This window comes from Schistocerca piceifrons, chromosome 11 (genome assembly GCF_021461385.2).
Source record: "Schistocerca piceifrons isolate TAMUIC-IGC-003096 chromosome 11, iqSchPice1.1, whole genome shotgun sequence".
NCBI lineage: Eukaryota > Metazoa > Arthropoda > Insecta > Orthoptera > Acrididae > Schistocerca > Schistocerca piceifrons.
The window spans coordinates 40,764,364-40,780,546 of NC_060148.1; positions in this window are offsets into that span (position 1 = coordinate 40,764,364).

Here is a 16,183-nt window from a genome sequence, read left to right on the forward strand (position 1 = left end):
GATGGAACCGCTGAAGTTCGTCAGGAACGCGGCTGTGGATATTGAGGTCTGCAGCAATCACACAGGTGGAAAGGTGCGGTCAATGTGGGCCAGGAAATCGTGTGTGTGTGGGGGGCGGAAGGGGGGGGGTACAATGGCGGATGTAGATGGTGGCACATGTGACGGTAAGGGTGGGGAAGAAGAGGCTGAGGGTGAGATGCTCTGCAGGATTGTTGAGGAGAGGCATATTTCTGTCGGCCAGACTGTAACTTAAGGCATTTCTCACTTTCAGAGAGCTGAGGCATATAGTGTCAAAAGCGCAGTTCCTTTGGTTTAGCGAACATGAAACTTACCAAAATACTTCACATCTCTGAGTTTTAAACAAGCAAAGTATAAGACTCGCGTGGCTAGAAATATTGGGGTGCTGCCGACTGCTGCGTGCTGTAAGCAAAACAAATGAGAGACCCGCCACACTTCCTCAGGAATAGTATCTTGCTACCATATGTCGGTGACATCTTGCAACACTGTGTTGCAGAGCTGCATGCTAAAAAATTCAATTTCTGTTTGCAATTCGTTCTGCAGGCAGACGCTGCAAGTAATAAACAATACCTTCGCTCCAAGTGTTTTTGGTCTGCTGCTATAAATGCATATTTCTTCCAATTATTTATGACGAGAATACTTCAGAGCTAGCAGTATTTGTGGTAGAGTCTTCTATATATAGGACTATTTATCACATTTCCTTATGGCTGGGTATGACATCGACCCCAGACTTATGCCCTGCCTATCAATTTTGTTTGTCTGGTCACTGCCTTCCTCTCATGCCATCCTGCCTATGTCACCCTCCATGATACCAACACCCGTATCTTTTACCCCACTGCTGGCATCCCCCACGGCTCAGTCCTCTCCCCTCTCCTCTATCTCTAGCACACCGCAGATATGCCCAAGCCACCCCCACCTGTTCACCTGCTGATGACACCACCTTCCTGGCTCTCTATCCCACCCTTCAATGGTAACAACACACCCTCCAAACCCACACTGACCACTTCACCACCTGGTGCAACCAGTGTTTCCATTGTATCAACCCCTCCAAAACCCAGGCCGCACCACTCGCTACTTCCATCTCCACAATTTCAACCTAATCGTTCATGGTCATCTCATCCAGCTCAGCCTCACCCTGAGATAGCTTGGCCTCACCTTGACCACCACCTCACCTAGACCCCCCATCTCCCGAACATCCAGCAGAAAGCCCATTCCCACCTCTGTCTTCTGAAACTCCTGTCTGGCCGGAAATGGGGTTTCACCCTTCCACCATCCCCCACACCTACAAATCCCTCATCCGTGCTATCCCCTGTCATCCCAGCGCTACCTGGATCTCCTATCCTCCCACTTTTGTAAGGCTCTCCAAATTCTAGAACACCACACGCTCCGCATTGCCTTCCGTATCTGCCTTCTGTCCCCACACAACTCCTGTATGACTTCATCCCCTTCCCACACCTCCTCCTTTTCCTCCAACATCTCTGCATCCTTTACACTGTCCGCAGGCTCGATGCTCCCTACCCCCTGGTGTCCTCTGTCCCCTCCACCCCCCGCGCATTGCCGCACCTCTTTTGCTATATCCCTACCTCTCTTCACCTCCACACACTCCGGCTTGGTGAGGATGAGTGGAAGGGGAAGAAGGGGGTAGGAGAAGTATGAGAAAGGGAGGAGAGGAAGCCTTGATGATGTGGAATGGGTAGGGTGGGTTTAAAGTTGGTAGGAGGGGTAACTATCTGGACACAGTTCATAATTTGGGAGGGTAAAACAGTTGAAGTTACTCTGGGGAAGTATGTGGAGGGTGTGTAGGGTAGGGTTGGTGGGATGTGTTGGTAGAGGTGCAGCAGCACACTATGGTTGGAAAGTGTATGAGAAACTATAGGATTATTTGAGTAAAGTTTGCAGATGGTGTAGTTTGTTCAGGGTTGATCTGTGTGAGTGAGAAGAGGTGGGAATTTGATGAGTTGGTAAGGGATCCGTGTCAGAGAAGGTAGAAAGAAGCAAGGTTGAGGGCACGGAGTTCGAGGATATGAAGGAACTTACAGAACTCGGGCAGCAAGTATCTGTGTAACATTTGCTTGGTAAAGGATAGGTTGGATTAGGGTTTTGTATGCGTGAAGGACAGTGGAGGGCTGCAATCTCCATGTTTGGCCAATTAGTACTCTCAGTCTATCGCACACTTTCTGTTGGATGGTTAGTAGATAAGATTTCCACAGTAAAATAATGGAGCTGACAGACATTATTGATTAATGAAAAAGATAACTGTATAAAAACGAATGTGTGTAACTATATTGACAATCTAATTTTGAACTAGGCAACATAGGGAACTGCGTATATTGTGAAATTCATGATGCTGCAGCTGGCAATGAGAGCTTAGCAGAAAGAGCAGTATTTCAGTGAGGTTCAGTTCATATAACGCTGCATTATTGGGTCTGTATGTTATCTGAAAACTTATATTTGTGTTCTGAGGAATTATGAGCTTAAAGAGGTAATACTGGAATGAAGAAAAGTAATTTTGCTGGTTAGCTGATTACTGTGGTGCTAGAGTGATGTGAATATCCTGACGGGCCAACTATTTGGTAACAATTTGTGAGGATTTATTTTTCTGGTTGAATGTGAGTAGTTCTCATAGTTGAGTGGAGAAGTAGGGCAAGGATTTGGTACAACTTCTGTTCCCTTAATTTTGAATTGAGTAGTAATTAAGTTACGTGATGGTGACTATTTTTTTTAAGTCCAACCCCTCGTCCAAGTCGTGGGAGATGGGCAACGGCACAAAGTAGGGGATTGCCTTTAGGGGCGATGTACAGCGGGGACTTCGTGTGCCCCAGGACCGCTACGGTAGCTGAGAAGGCCCTATGGGAACCCTGAAACGTGACGGCTAACGGGGCTCTGGTGAAGCTGCGATAGGCCTAGCAAGCCAGTAGTGGATAAATCAACTGCTTTCAAAAAGGGAACATGCCTCGGATCACGGAACGGATTTAAAGGAAACGGACCAAGCAATGGAAAAGGATTACGAGATGGTTTACGGCTGGGCACCTTAAACGTAAGGACTCTAACTGGGAAGTTAGAAGAAATTGTAGAAATGATGGAAAGGAGGAAATTGGACATCTTGGGACTTGCTGAGACTAGGTGGAGAGGAGTTGGTGAAAAACCACTAAGTAAAGGATGTAAACTGTACTGGATAGGGAATGAGAGGGGAAGAAATGGAGTGGCAATAGTGGTCAGAGAGGGTCTGCAGGAGGAGGTGGAAGGTATCAATGATCGAATGATAAAAGCCAGAGTACGGGTGAAAGGAAAAAGCATTGAAATCATCCAAGCATATGCCCCACAGGTGGGGTGTACAAAAAAGGAGAAGGAGGAATTTGAAGATGACATGCAAAAGCAGCTAAATGGAGGAAATCAGATTATAATAGGGGACCTCAATGCACATGTTGGCACAGACAGGAAAGGATTCGAGGAGATAATGGGACCAGAGGGCTGGGGGAACCGAAATAGAGAAGGAAAATTGTTGCTGGAATTCTGCAAGAGGAATGGGCTGGCGATCGCAAATTCGTGGTACAAGAAGAGGAGTAGTCACAAAATAACTTGGTACAGTGGGGACTGGTCCCAAACTTCAGTAGTAGACTATGTACTAGTGGATAGGCAGATGATGAGCAGCCTCACAGATGTTAAGGTCATACCATCTGAGGCCTTAGACAGCGACCATCGGCTGTTGGTAGCCACCCTAAGAGAGAAAAAAGATAGGAGGGCAACAGATATACAGGAGAAAAGGTTGAAGACATGGATGCTGAAAGAGGATGAACGGAGGACCCAGTACCAGACACTGATCAGGAAGAAGCTCCCAAAGGAAGATCAGAGAACAGTGGAAGAAGAATGGGGCGATTTTAAGAGGGCTCTAGTTGAGGCAGCTGAGACTGTGTGCGGAAGAACTAGCACAAAGAGGAGAAGTAGGGAAACCCCATGGTGGAACAACATATGTAAAGAGGCAGTACTTCGAAAGAACAAAGCCTTCAGAGAATGGTTCCAGACCCGAACAGAGGAAGCTAGGGTAAAATATAAGGAAAGCAAGAAAGCGGCACAGACCATAGTAAGGGCGGAGAAGAAGAAGTGGATGGAAAAATGGACAAGAATGTTAGAAGAGGACAGTGAAGGGAACAAAAAAGTACTTTACACCATGGTAAGAAATAAGAGGAATGACAGAAGCGAGTGCCTGAGGATCATGGATAATAATGGAAGAGTTGTGGAGGAAATGCATGAGCTCAAAAAGATTTGGAAGGAGTACTTTGAAGATCTGTTGAATGCTGCCAAGCAGGTAACTAACAGCGATGGAGAGCCTAAGGCAGCAGACGATTATAATAGTGGGGAAATTGATGATCTAACTTGGAATGAAGTGGAAGAAGCCATAAAGAGGATGAAAGGGGGCAAGGCACCAGGTTGGGACGAAGTAACAGTGGATATGATACGAGCAGCAGGAGAAGTAGGAACCCAGTGGCTATACAGAGTGCTGAGGGTGGTGTGGAAGGAGAACAGAATTCCTGAGGATTGGAAGAAAGGAATTATAGTCCCGATCTTCAAGAAAGGGGATAAAAGGAGATGTGAGAACTACAGAGGAATCACCCTGCTATGCCACTGTGGAAAAATCTATGAAAAGATGCTGGAGAAGAGAATAAGAAGCAGTATTGAAAGTAGACTGCAAGAGGAGCAGTACGGTTTCAGACCGGGAAGATCAACAACGGACCTCATATTTGCGGTAAGGCAACTGCAGGAAAGGCACTATGAGTACGGGAAGGACTTAATCATGGCCTTTTTGGATATTGAGAAGGCGTATGACAGTATCTGTAGGGACAAGCTCTGGGATGTGCTGAACGCAAAAGGGATAGATGAAGAGATTACACGAAAAGTCAGAAAAATGTATGAGGGAAGTGAGAGTTGTGTGAAAGTGGGGAGGGAACGTACTGCATGGTTCAAGCTGGAAAATGGGCTGCGACAGGGAAGTGCACTTTCGCCTTTATTGTTTATTATTGTTATGGATGAAATCCTACAGCAAGTATCAGATGCAATTGGAGATCATAAAATGAAAGCAGTGCTTTTTGCCGATGACCTGATGTTATGGGGAAATTGCGTGAAGGAGGTGCAAGAGCAGTTAGATGCATGGGAGGCAACGGCAGCACAATATGGAATGCATTTCTCTGCAAAGAAAAGTGAAATAATCGTCACAACAAGGAAGAAGAATAGGCCAAATGTGGATATAACTTGTGGAGGGGAAAAACTACAAGTGGTAGAGAACTTCAAGTACCTGGGAAGCGTGATTGAAAGTAAGGGGGGAAACGCAATGGAAATAAATGAAAGATGCAGAAAAGCAGGGCAGTTCTACAAATGCATTAGGGGGCTTATTTGGAGCAAGGAGGTGCCACAGAAATCCAAGGGAATTATATACCGAACCTACTTTGTCCCCATATTGACATACGGAAGTGAGACATGGGTAATGCACAAAAGCGACAAAAGTAGAATACAGGCTAGTGAAATGAAGTTCCAGAGGAGCAGGTTGGGTGTAACAAGACGAGACAGATTGCGAAATTTGTATGTGAGGGAAAGACTAAAGGAGGAACCAGTACAGGACAGGATAGAAAAATCAAGACTGCAGTGGTATGGACACATGAAGAGAATGGATGAGGGAAGAATTCCAAAGAGGATGTTTGATCTGCAACTGGAGGGGAAGAGGCCCAGAGGAAGACCAAGAGATAGATGGGTGAAGGGAGTGAAGGAATGTGTGATGAGAAGAGGAGAGAACTGGACGAAGGTGGAAGAGGGGGAATGGTGGAAAGACAGAACACGGTGGAGAGGCTTGTGTTCCCGACAGACCCAGCCAGTGGCTGGAAACTGTCCAAGATGATGATGATGATGAATGATTAGTAAATCTACACTACTGCAAATCTTGAGTTTTAGCTAGAGGTAATGTCCATATTTTGGAGATTAAGGTGATAGGAGTCCACAAGTGAAGTGAATTTCAAACCAGGACTTGGCATTTAAGTGATTTTGCAAATGGGAAAGAAACCCAAAGCTTTCAAGTTTAACCAGTTTCAGACAGAGTTACAAACTAGAGTAACATTTTGCAGTGTAATGTATACTTGATTTTAAAATTTTTACTAGTCCCCACCTTTTGTACTACAGTCAATTTAATGCCAGTATTTATTTACAAAGTAATGAGCATTATTTTCTATAAGTGTGAAACATTTTTTCCTTATACTTAATTAGAAGTAAAAGTGAGTGTACTAAAATATGGTAATTTGTCTTACTTTTTTGTGTACTGTGGCTGAGAAGAACCACCTCCAAGGAAACTGATAGCAGTGCATTTCCTTAATAAGTGCCACTTGGACCTGTTGAAGGAATGAACATCTTGGTGAAAAAATGTGTTACAACTCTGTAAAAGAGTGAAAGTGCTTTTGCAAAATACTAAACATTGAAATTTTCTGTCTGAAAATTAACTGCAATGTGCAGTGCAATTTAACTTTTGGCAACCCATGATGATTTATTGTTTGAAGCAGGACTGAACTTGTACAAAGTGATATGTGTTTTAGAATGTAAACTTTGTTTATCCAAAAAGGACATTACTTACAATGAAGACCTCTAATTTTTATTAAAAATATAACTAATGGATATTTTGTGCCATTGTATAACACTGTATGTAAATATTATATATAAAAACAAAGATGAGGTGACTTACCGAACAAAAGCGCTGGCAGGTCGATAGACACACAAACAAACACAAACATACACACAAAATTCAAGCTTTCGCAACAAACTGTTGCCTCATCAGGAAAGAGGGAAGGAGAGGGGAAGACGAAAGGAAGTGGGTTTTTCCAATCCCGGGAGCGGAAAGACTTACCTTAGGGGGAAAAAAGGACAGGTATACACTCGCACACACACACATATCCATCCACACATACACTTCCTTTTGTCTTCCCCTCTCCTTCCCTCTTTCCTGATGAGGCAACAGTTTGTTGCAAAAGCTTGAATTTTGTGTGTATGTTTGTGTTTGTTTGTGTGTCTACCGACCTGCCAGCGCTTTTGTACGGTAAGTCACCTCATCTTTGTTTTTATATATAATTTTTCCCATGTGGAATGTTTCCTTCCATTATACTGTATGTAAATATTTTGTTTGGGGATTTTCAAATGGCCAGTTCATATAACTACAAATTTGAAAAACATATGTATTGTAATTTTGATAAGGAGATTTCTGATGTAATATTCTTTTGTGTGTCGATTGTTAGACCCACTTTCTGAGGTCAGTTGCGGTTATTGAACTGCCCAGTTAGCTCCTTCATGTCTCAAAGAATTGGTGAATTTTGGAACACCTTATATACGTTGAAAAGACATTGTTCATATAACAATCAGATTTCGTTTTCCACAATGCTTGAATAGTCTATAATATAATCCTGAAAAAGAGGGGGACACATTATTGTACAGCCGTGCTCCTCAAATGTGGCCTGTGGTTCTCAGTCGTATTTTATATTAATATGTGTATAGCAGTTAACAGCCCAATCCTACAACGTCAACAAGTGCTATGATCTAATTAACAGTGCAATGTTCTCTCTGTAACAAATAAAAATACTTAGAGAGAGAGTGTGTTATTTTAAGATGTGCTTAATTTTAATTAATGTTTGTAAATTCGAACACGGGCTTAGTAAAGGTGGCCTCTTACCTCAGGGGAAGATGAGAGAGGGAGAATGTTTTATTGCCAGCCAGTACTCAAAGCTCAAGGATGTGTGCAGCTCATACCAATGAGTTGCTATGGTATAATTTTCAAATGGAAGAAACATGGATTTGTAAATGTGTACATAATTGTAACTATGAATATGAAAGTAAATGAAGGCTTTTGCAATGCAATGCAATGCAGTGAGAAGAAAGAAAATTAATTCAAAGAACAGTACACACAAAGTTTTCCAAATGGTGCTGGCTTTCAACAGTAAGCCGTCAGCCCCCAACTTGCTGCAGCTAGTCTACTGGGAGCTCGTGACATACTAATTTTTGTAGGTTACCAGTTAATAATAAGATTGGTACATATGCAGCCCTGATGATTGCTCCACAGTACCTACACTGGCTCTCGAGCAGCTAAGTTCGATTGCCGCTGTCACAGAGGATCAGTACCGTAAGCCGTGCTGTTATTTATTTCGGCAGTATACAGGATGGACAATAATAAAACTGACGAACTGCACGGGTGGATTCCTGACTGGAATTGGAGGAAAAAAGGTTCTACAAACGTGTGTCCTGAAATGGACAGTGTGCCTGTAATGACAAGAAATCCTTCTGGAACACAGTGCAGAGCTGCACAACATCCACATCACAACAGATGTTCAAAATGGCCTCCACGGGGTGCAGGGGACGAATTCACATGTCGCACTGTGTACTGCCACATCCTTTCGCGCGTTCCGGCCTCTCTCCGAATCGTGTCACGAGCATCGTGAACGTGCTGTCAAAGGGTCTGTTCGACAGGAACTGGTGCAGCATACACAATGGTTTTCAGATACCCCCAGGGGTAAAAATCCAGGAGGTTTAAGTCCAGTGATAAAGTAGGAAATGCTACGAGGCCTCCGTGTCCCATTCCCATTCAGTGTCTGGGGAGGATGCTGTGCAGATGTGAGCAAACTGTAATGCGGAAGTATGGCGGTACTCCATCGTGCAGAAACTACAGAACCTGTCGTACAGTTAAAGGCACATTCTCAAGCAGTCCATCCAGAGCATTTTTGAGAAAGTCCAGGTACATTCCTCTGTTGAGGCATTGAGAAATAAAAACTGGTCCAAGTATGTGGTCACCAAGAATCAATTCTCAAATGATGATTCTCAATCATTGCTGTTGAACCACTTCAACAATTCACCGAGAATTTTCTGTAGCCCACACATGGTGACTATGTAGATTAATTAATGATGCCACTTTTGATAAAGGTTGCTTCGTCAGTAAAGAAGACTGCTGAAGGAAATCCCATAATTGCGGTGATCTGACGCAACAACCATCAACCAAATCCTTCCCACAGGGGGAAATCCACTGTTGACAATCCTTTCACTCACTGCAGGTGATAGGGATAATAGGGGTTGTCATGCAGGATACACATAATTGTACTTTGGTTTAAACGGTGTTGGTGGGCCACTTGCCTGGAGCTTGTATTAGGGTTTGTCTCAGTATCCCGTAGAACCCAGTCATCCAAATCTGATGAACACACATGCCACTACCTCCCTGTATGTTAATCTGTCTGAGAGGGCCCATCATCACACAAATTCCCAAAAAGGTCTTGAAATGTTGTGTGATGTGGTTGGTGTCTGTGAGGACACTTTGTTTGGTACAGTCGTGCTGCCTCTGGACCACCTCAGTTTGTTCTCGACATAAATACCAAACTACTCTGCTGCTTACAGTTCTCTGCATCAATCGTGCTGCCTGGAACACACAAGGAACACATGGCATGTGGACACAGGAACTTTCATTCATCAGCACAATTTATCATGTCAATAATGCATTTCCAGACACATGTTCATATGACCTCTCTTCCTCCATTTCAGTCAGGAACCTGTCCCTGCAGTGTATCAGTTTTAGAAGTGTTCAACCTGTATAATACAAGTTTGTGAAATGAATGCACAAGCAGCTGCAGTGTTATTTCCCTGCATTTACATACTTTTATCTAGTTTCAACAGTTAATTGCTGAATAAGCATTAAATATCTAATAAAACTACTGTCCTGAATATACTTGAGCGGATGATTGCTGTCATCTGTCTTTGCTGATGTATTCACTCACATGGCAATGTTGTATTGGCTGTCTGCATATCACCAAGACCCGGCAGAAACTGCTTAACACAGTATCACCTTTACATGGTACAATATATTCCGAAGTATACTGCGATACTGAGCAAGAGTCAATATTACTAAAGCTCTGCCAACTCCTTCAATACTCAAATATTGTGCAAAGTGTCAAAACCACTCTCAGGTGGTCAATACAAGTATTGCATAATAAATATTGACTGTGTGAGAGCATTTATCAGTGAAAAATTCACACCTACTGAAGGGAAAAAAAACTGTTGTCATTTTTGGCATTATTGGGTATTTAGAAAGAAAAGCCTCAATATATCAGGTAAATAGGCTCTATACAGTGTGTTTCACAAGTCCTGTTATATACTTCCAGGTGCTCTGGAGGAGACAAGTAGATGAAGTTTTGACAAATAACCCATGCTGAGAAATGTACCATTTGGACACAAAGTAAGTTTGCTGGTCCTAACTTACTTTGAATGAGATATGATTGGTGTATTATGGGGCTAAATGGTGAGATCATAAGCACCCTTACTTTTTCAAGCCTCTACTTAACATATGTAGGCTACATCACTCCACTGTTACAGAGAAACTGATTGTATTTCAGGGATAATCTGGAGACAGACATAAGAATTCCAGATGTGATGGTTAATATTTGTGGCATCCATACAATGTAGGAAAAATGAAACTATAAACCATTTGTGTTTATTTATTTAGCTGATATGTGGATCAGATCCAAGTACATATTTCATATGCCAGTTATACACAATAACAATCACATATTCTAGCTAATTATCACAGGAGTGACTTTATACACTATAGCTTCATACATAATTACATATTTTTTACCTACTCTGCAGTCTATTTACACACATTGTATTTCAATTCACAATACATAAGAACATATCTTGAATTTACTGCCCATCTCAATACGCACATTTTAGTTTTATCTGGGAAGTCTTTGGCTGAGATCAAGTACTTAACCCATGTTATCTGCTGCAAAGAGTTGATCCGCTGTAGAAAACAAGAATAAACAAAGGCTCTGGTGTTACAAATACTGACAAGTAGGTAGTAATGCCCACATTAATTCATGCCACACACAGTCTTGAGTTTCTGTCTTACTTATTTCCAGGTAAACTGTACAAAGTTGGCACAATGTGTGCCTTTTAGAATTGATTTACTAAACTGATCAGCACAGGTGCCACATAGATACTTCAAGCACAACTGGGAGTACAACAGTGATTCCTCAAGGGTCTTATGTACACTTTGCAACAATAACACAATAGTGAAAAACAGAAAATTAAAGAATTGCAATGAATTTTGTACATTAAATAACATATTAATTTTGTTGCAGAGTAGTCTCATTCACAATGAAAATAGACATGTAAATATAACAACCCAGAACATAGTGGAAGAATGGCTAGTTCGAGCTCACGAGCGAACCTTCATCGACTTCCTTGCTGCAACAGAGGAGGCTATCAATTATATTCAATGCCTGGATGCCAATTTGTGATTAAATTGTATAAGAATACCAATGTATGCCATACAATAGAGAAATAAACAGTCACTTAAGGTATAAGGAATATGTTCTGTAGCTTTACATCATGATCACATTTTCCAAAGTGTATCATTACTGATATTGCCCATATTTGGCAATCCTTAGGATTGTTGTTGACTTGCTATTAGCTGTTCTATTAATTAATGTGACTGAAACTGCTGGTAACAAACCTTAATGAACCAGTAACGGCATAGCTGTTATGTTTCATACTACGCTGTGTGCCTATTTCCAATTTCTTTTTGCGTATGGTATGTATTCATTGACAAAATAGAAAGGTATCCTTACAAGGAATGGTTTTATTTTTGTTTACACTTTGCTCACAAGCTGGTATTTGGAACATGAAATGAACTGTACAGTTTTATTGGCTTCTTCTGAAGCTAAGCCATGTTATGTGAAAGAAACCTTAAATTTATGCAGTTTCTGCTAGGATGGTTATGTATAACTTCATTTTTATTGAACTTGTTTCTATGTTCCTATGCAAACAATAGTATTTTGAGTACATAAATATTGCAGAAAGTTGAAATTTTAATTTTTTCAACTGTTGCCTACAGCTGTTTGATCTTCTTGCATTGGTGGTCATTCTAATGGTTACATTTTTCAGTTTGAATATTTCTTTTGCATCACTTGACTGACCTCATATTTCAATTCCATAGGTCACGATAACATCAACAGCATTCACATAGCATCATCAGTTACTAGCTGTTTATTGTTCTCAAGAACAAATATAGCTGAACTCAGTTTGCTTGTTATGATACCGATTAAGTCTTTCCACAGTAAACTGTTATCCATGGTGAGGCCTAAGAATTTTGTTTTTTGAAGCATACTTGTTACTGAGATGACTCCGGTAGTCTTCTTCTGTTGTCCTCAAACATTGTTTTAGTTTTCTCTTTACTGAGAATTAGTCTATTGATTCCAAGTCACTGCGTTATAGAATCAAATATCATTTTGCTTTTTGTTATGGCATCAACTAAAATGCGGCACTGGTTATGCTGGTGGTACCACCTGCAAATACAATAATGTCACTTTCAGTATTAAGAGCTAAGTATGTTTATCTCTGCATATTTATCTCAGAAACATTAGGGATCCTAACACGCTGCCTTGTGGTACGGAATGACTCATTTGTTAAAATCCAAGTAATTATTGTTATTGTTCTAATTGTGTTTCTACTGTTTTCTATTTTGCAGGTATCACTTAACAGTACTAAGAGCTGTTCCTCTAATCCCAAATTAATGAAGTCTCCTTACTGAAACATTGTGATCAAATAGATCAAAAGCTTTCCGCAAGTCACACAGTAGTCATAAAATATATCATGAGGATTTTGCCAATGATTTAATCCCTGTGAATGATTTACACATTCAAATACACAGAAACTATTGATTTTCCTTTCTGCCGTTCAAATCATCTGCTATTTATGATGCCATTCTTTTCTTCTTCAAAATATGGCATAAATCTGAAGTACTTTATTTTCTCAGGAACTTTTGAGAAAATGGTTTGCGGTTGACACAGCACATTGGATCTCTATTTTTGTATAGTGGCAAGTCTATGGCTAATATCATTCTATCCAGAAAACTGCCTTTTATCAGAGATGAATAAACTATGTGGCAATGTTTTAAATCTCTTGATCTGTCGTAGGATAGAAATCACACGAGTTCATTGAGGAGTGCTTTAATTCCTGCAGGGGATCAATTTTGTCATTTTGTGTACATCTGTCATATGTTCGTAAAACATGTATTGACAATGCTACTAACAGCTATGAGACCTTCTGATACTCTGTTAATTACTTTTAGCTAAGATCCTACAGACCCCAGCGTATTTTTTATTGTGTATTACAAAGAGTATGTTAGCAACAGTTTATTGAAAATAGTGTATATTAAGTTGGTAACACTGCCTACACATATGCGATGTTAACTCAAACATTTGCATTGTTGTTGTGGCAGTGTAAAGCTGTAAAGATTGTTGAATGTCCGTAGGGTCTACATTACAGTGTAAAGCTATAAAGATTTTTGAATGTCCATAGTGTTTACATTACCCCAGAGTGCATTCCGTGTAGCTCATTCATGCATATTGAAAATAATAAATTGGTAAGTATACAATATTGAAATATATATTGAATGTAACTTATAACTGTTTCCTTTCAATGTTGCCCTAATTTTTTTTCAGTTACAATGAGTAAATGGACTCGTTACAGACGACGATCTACATAATACATTTATGGACGAGTTGGACCACGAAGACGATTCATTTGGAGGCATAGATTCTGATGAAGATCCTGATTTTGTCAAAATACAGGAACTATTAGGTACGGAAGAGGCTGGAGAAGGGGGCGATGATACCCATGCTAGTTCTTCCAACGCAAACATCGTTCCATCCTTCTAGGTAAGAATGGCTGTAAGTGGTCTTCAACTGTACCATCTAAAACAGGAAGAATTAAATCCAGAAATTTAGTTACTCACCTCCCAAGACCAAAGGATCAAACAAGATCTATTTCTAGTCCAATTGAAGCATGGCAGTTATTAGTGACAGATGAAATGCTAGACAAGATTGTCACTTACACAAACACCAAAATTACTTGCAAATGTTCTTCAACTGGAAATGCGGAAAGTTATCATAACACTACAAAAATTCTGTAGAGCTAAGAGCTGCCATTGGACTCTCGTATCTCTGTGGCGTAAACAAGGCAGCTCACACCAGTGTAGAAGAACTCTGGTCTGCTAAATTTGGCAATGCCGTTTCACGATACAACATCACCAAGGGGATTTCAGTCTTCGACTAGTTGCCTAAGATTTGATGACAAAGCAACCAGCATGCAAAGAAAACAAGAAGAAATATTTTCACCCATTTGGTACATCTGGACTAAATTTATTGACAACTGCAAGTCCCTATAGACCCCTTTCGATTACTGCACAACAGACAAGCAGCTAATGGGCTTCCATGGCAGGTGCCCATTCAGAATATACATGTCTTCGAAATCGGCAAATATGGAATTAAGATTTTGATGTTCAATGATTGCAAGTCTTAGTACATGCTAAACGCTATTCCAAGCATTGGCAAAGAAGTAACAGAAAAAATGAAGCTGTCCCATCTTATTATGTGAGAAAGTTATCAAAACCCATTCATTCATAGTATTAATAGGAACCTAACTGTTGACAACTGGTTTTTGTCAGTTCCTCTTTATCAGACAATGACTGAAAACTTTCGTTTGACGATGTTGGGAACTGTAAGAAAAAATAAACCCGTAATACCACAATCATTTTTAAGTTCTTAAAATGTAAGAAAACCACAATTTGCTTTTGATGTGAATAAGTCGCTACTGTCATATGTCCCAAAGAGGAATAAAGTTGTTCTCTTGCTGTATACCATACTCTACTCAAACAACATCAACAAAACAACAGGAAAACCTGAAATGATAATTTCATACAATAAAACAAAAGGTGTTACTGACACTTTTGATCAGCTATACAAAACTTACACCACTGCACATGCAACAAGAAGATGGCCTATGTTGGTTTTCTGTGGCATTCTCAGTCAAAGTGGGAGAAACGCCATGATTCTCTTTACCCTTTCCAGCACTGACGTAAAGAAGCCACGAAGGAAATTTCTGCATGAACTGGCATGGAACTTAATTGCACCTCACCTAAGGGCTACATTGGATTATACCTACACAATGAAGGAATGTGAAGAGAACTCTAGAAGAAATACTGAAAATAGATACTGTGGCACCAGACGGACCAGAGCCTCTAACCAGCAAACTGAGATGTTCACTACTTTCAAAGAAAAGGAACAGAAAAACAAAAATGTTGCTAAGATTGTAAAAGGGAAATTAACTAAATAAAGTCAAGTAAGACATTGTGTTGCATTATACACATTCAGATATGAGAAAGTTAAACATAAAGAAATACAAAATGTTATTTATTAACAATACTACACTCATTTTATATACATCATGTGTTACTCGTTGTTGTAATAATAAAAAAACACTAAAGGTAACGAAATAGTATTTACAACGTCCCATATACATAAGACAGTCCAATATATATATTAATGAGCTTCAAATGCATGGTATATGATAACATTTAACTGGGGTCCTGTGGACCCCAGTGTGAGGTGCAAGGTAATTCAATTCAAGTGCGCAGTGCAAGGGTTAATTATCTTTCACATACTCCTGACTTGTTTGAAGACAGTAATCTGGTTCCCCACATTTTTTGCAGCTTTTAGCTTCTTAGCCGGCCGAAATGGCCGTGCGGTTAAAGGCGCTGCAGTCTGGAACCGCAAGACCGCTACGGTCGCAGGTTCGAATCCTGCCTCGGGCATGGATGTTTGTGATGTCCTTTGGTTAGTTAGGTTTAACTAGTTCTAAGTTCTAGGAGACTAATGACTTCAGCAGTTGAGTCCCATAGTGCTCAGAGCCATTTGAACCATTTTTTTAGTTTCTTATTTTGTCTTCTTGTAACCTTTATAGTATTAAAGGGATAGGCCGGTATTACAATATCAAATTACTTTGTCAAAGATTTGATCAAAGAGGTGATCAAATATTCGTCAAATATATTTGACAAAGATCTTTGATACGGCACTAAAAAAAAGTTACTACGCTGTCGTCACATTTTTTGTCAAAGTTCAAGATGGCTGACAACAACAACAACTTGTTATTAACCGCAACAGTTGCACGTACCACAATTGCACTGTGTGCACACGTGATACAGATGTGGGTGAAAAAAAGGAAACGTACCTGGGTGAAGCCGTGTGTTTCACGGCGAGACGATAGAAGCATTCGACAAAACTTGTTATTTGAGCTTATAGTGGAGGATGTCAAGTCGTACATC